The sequence below is a fragment of the Chinchilla lanigera genome, unplaced genomic scaffold (genome assembly GCF_000276665.1).
Source record: "Chinchilla lanigera isolate Chin_1 unplaced genomic scaffold, ChiLan1.0 scaffold00029, whole genome shotgun sequence".
NCBI lineage: Eukaryota > Metazoa > Chordata > Mammalia > Rodentia > Chinchillidae > Chinchilla > Chinchilla lanigera.
Window position 1 is genome coordinate 3,215,676 of NW_004955430.1, and position 3,782 is coordinate 3,219,457.

A 3,782-nucleotide genomic window follows, 5' to 3' on the forward strand; every position below is an offset into this window, starting at 1 on the left:
GGCTTATTTTCTTTTCAATGCTAATCTTTTTAGCAGCCAAGCTGTCCTGGTTCAAAACTTTATAGGGCCTAACTTTCCAAGCCCCAGCTTTCCAGTAGTTTCCTTGTTGGCCACAAGTAAAAATTTTCCAGTTATTCAGCTCTGCTTTTTGGTCTTGCTTCTCCGGGTGGATATGGCTAAAAATGGCCAGCAGTACTCAGGTCCTGGCCTCAGGATTGGGCTGCCTTAAAATTTCCTCTGCCAGAGTAATTAGCCTGCTGCCCTTAATCTCAGTCTACCATAAAGTCTCAGGGCATGAACAAAATGGAGATGAATTTTCTGCCAGAACATAATGGTCTCAAGTCCAACTGCCAGTGGAGTCCTTGTTCAGCTGAAATCTTCTGAGCCTGATCTTTACTTTCTCTGCTTTTATCAGCGCTCTGGTTTTCTGAACTGTGACTAGAATCTCCCATCAGGCTCAACTCACAATATTCTAGGTCTTCTCTGGTTGGCATCTCCTAACCTTTCCAAACGCCTCCTGAAAACCACTTCCCACAGCTTCCAAGTCACGTGATCAGGCTGGGTATGGAGATGCACATCTATAATCCCAGCACTTGGAAGGTGGAGGCAGGAGGATCATTTAGAGTTTAAGGCCAGCCTGGGCTACAAAGTGAGTTCAAGACCAGCCTAAACTACATAGTGAGACTCTGTCTCAAAAATACAAACACAAAACAAAACAAAACAAAAACCTATCTCAACTTTATTCATTGCTGGGATAAAACAGCCAATACCCCAAACCTAGAGGTTTATTTTGGGTCATGTTTTCAGAAGTCTCTGTCCCTAAGCATGGCCAGCTGGCTCCAGGCAAAAGTGGAGCAGTGGAAGGGCCTAGGTGGAAGAGAGCTGCTCACATCATGGTAGGCAGGAAGCAGAGGGAGAAGGGGCGAGCCAGGAAGGGGGATAGAGCCTTCCAGGTCACGCGCCCTCAGTGACCTGCACCCTCTGACCAGATCCAACCTCCCAACAACCCCCTAGTTCAATCACCTTCCAAAACACCTGCCTAGGAGTGTATGTGGCCTTTGGGGGACGTTCTCTGTCCACACCATATCTAGTCTGTACTTCCCAGTTATTCAAGGAAACTCTAATCTAGGTGGTGTTGTGATAGTTTTGGTAGGTGTGATTACAGTCCAGAATCAGCAGATTTTTTTTTTTTTTTTTGGTATTGGGACTTGAACTCAGGACCTTGTACTTGCCAGGTAGGTACTGTGCCACTGAGCTCTATCCCCAGCCCCATCAGCAGATTTTAAGTATAGAAGATTATCCCAGATAAACTGGGTAGACCTGATTTACTCCACTGAGAGGCTGAAGAGGAAGGAATTCTAGTTTGTCCCACAGATTTCCCACTTGCCCCACCAGTCTCCAAATAAAGTAAAGCAATGCTTTGCAAAAATCTCTTAATATGTATCATCTGTGAACTCTGTTTCTTTGGATTAAGCCCTGACTGATACATGCACAAGGAAGAAAATCTATAATCTCACCATGCCATCCATGGTCAGAGGTCACCACTGGCATTTTGGTTATTTCTTAAAATTCTTATTCTTTTCTACTCATGTATATAAATATTTTACATAAAGTTTCAAAAGCTCTGCTCATTTTTTTTGTTTGTTTGTTTTTTGAGACAGGGTCTCACTATGCAGTTCAGGCTGGTCTTGAGCTCACTTTGTAGCCCAGGCTGGTCTCGAACTTGCAACAATCCTCCTGCCTCAGCCTCCCGAGTGCTGGGATTACAGACGTGCACCACCACGCGCAGCTTGCTGAACCTATTTACTTCAGCATACATCTTAAACGTTCTCCATATGAATCTACTTCAGTTTGTACCCCAAGATTACTACTGGTACAGAAGATCACACACTGTCCCTCCCCTCTGGTTGGACACTGGTAATGATTTTGCTTTTATAGCGTAACGAACACCACTGTGCTTTCACTCCAGCTAGGCCTTTTTCTCTCGCTCCCTCCAGAGACAAGACCTTGTGTGTCCTTGACCGATACCTCCAGGGCCAGGCTGACTGCTGACCCTCTGAGTCATTCCGGAAGGCCTGCAGGTGGAGCAGTCTGCTACTCTGAGAGGTTAGTGCCGGTGCTGGAGCCCAGCCAACTCCCGCCAGGCCTGCTTTCCTGTGCGTGAGGAAAAGGCGCCTAGTCATCGTAGCTTGTGGTTTGAGAAGTGGAAGTCAGGTTCTGACTGGCACTGTGGAAGGCGTAGATGCCTCCCCGGGTGGAGATTAAGGAGTCTCCTCCCAGCCCTGGCCTGCAGCTCCTGTCACTCCTGCCCAGGGTGCTGGGCCGGGCTGGGCTAGGCTGGTGCTGCTGACAGGACGCTCTGGGGAGGTGGCACCACCGGGCCCAGTCCGCGGGACACGGTAGGGAGGTCTGCACTGTCATCCCCTTCCCTGCAGCTCCTGGGTTTCCCCGAGGAAGGCGCAAGTCTTGAAGGTGACTGTGATGCTCCCAGGGACAGTGAAGCTGTACTTTGTTTTGTGGGTAGATTTTCTGCTGGGCAGTTTGTTGAACAGCTGAAAGCGGATGGCTACTTAAGAGCAGGGCCAAAGAGCTATGGAGAAGGCCAGGCGGAGGGCTGCTCAACTGCTCTGAGCCACAGCCTCTCTTGGGAAACAAGGGAGCATTAACTATGCCTTACTCATGCGGTGTTGATAGGGTTAGTGAGGAGCGAGGGCGAGTCCCAAGGCCAGGCTAAGGTTGGAGGTGGTGCTTGATGCTCCAAGTAGCGTGGTGAGGAGCCTGTTTCGGTTCTGGGCTCCAGGGAGGTCACAGATCTGCAGGGGCTGTGTGTTCTGCAGCACTGTCATGTGATCTGCACAAAGAATTGCCTACTGCCAGGCGCAGAGGTACATGCTGTAATCCCAGCACTGGGGAGGCTGAGGCAGGAGGATCGCTGTGAGTTTGAGGCCACGCTGGGCAATATAGTGAGTTCAAGACCAAGCTGAACTAAATGCCTACTAGGGAAGGCTCCAAGCCGGAGGTGACCATTGATGGCATTTTTTTTTTTTTGGTACTAGGGTTGAACCCAGGGCCTTCACACTGTGCTACTTCTCAGACCTTTTTATTTTTTTATTTTGAGACAGGGTCTTGCTAAATTGCCCAGGTCGGGCCCAAATTTATAGTCCTCGTCCTCACCCTCATAGCGTTCTGGGATTACAGGCGTGCCGGGCTGAATGGCAGTTTTTAAATAACAGAATTTCCTGCAGCAGAAACTGTGTCTGTGTCAAGCCAGCATCGGTGAGGAAGGGATTGAGGCAATAAACTTACTTCAGAGGTGTAACCTGAAATTGGCCATGGCTGTGGAGGGGAAGGAGGGCAAGGCTACACCCACCTGCTGTCCTGGCGGCAGTTGCCCTTCTCGCCTCTATCTTAGCGGGACCCTCTGGCTCAGAGCAGAGACAGCCCTCTGAGGGCCGGACCTCTGAGGGCTGACTAGGAAGAATCATGACAGGAGAATTCTGAGATGCCCTCAGTGTAGTTGTAGGCTGGAGAATGGAAGCGAAGAAAAGATAAGAGGAATTTATTTTCATTGACAGCTTTTGGCTAAGCCAACAAAGAACAAAGAAAAAAATGTCCCATGTTGCTGGGCATGGTGGCACATGCTTGTAGTCCCAGCTCTCAGGAGGCTGGAGGCTGAGGCAGGAGAATCCTTGCAAGTTCAAGGCCAGCCTAAGTTATAAAGTGAGCTCAAAGCCAGCCTGAACTGCATAGCGAGACCCTGTCTCAAAAAGACCAAAAAAAAA

At 49.2% G+C, this 3,782-nt stretch overlaps 1 pseudogene; it reads right to left on the reverse strand.

The window, feature by feature from the left end:
- The window catches only part of LOC106148836, a 7,762-nt pseudogene extending 5,579 nt beyond the window's left edge, over positions 1 to 2,183 (reverse strand).
- Positions 2,184 to 3,782: the final 1,599 nt, after the last annotated feature.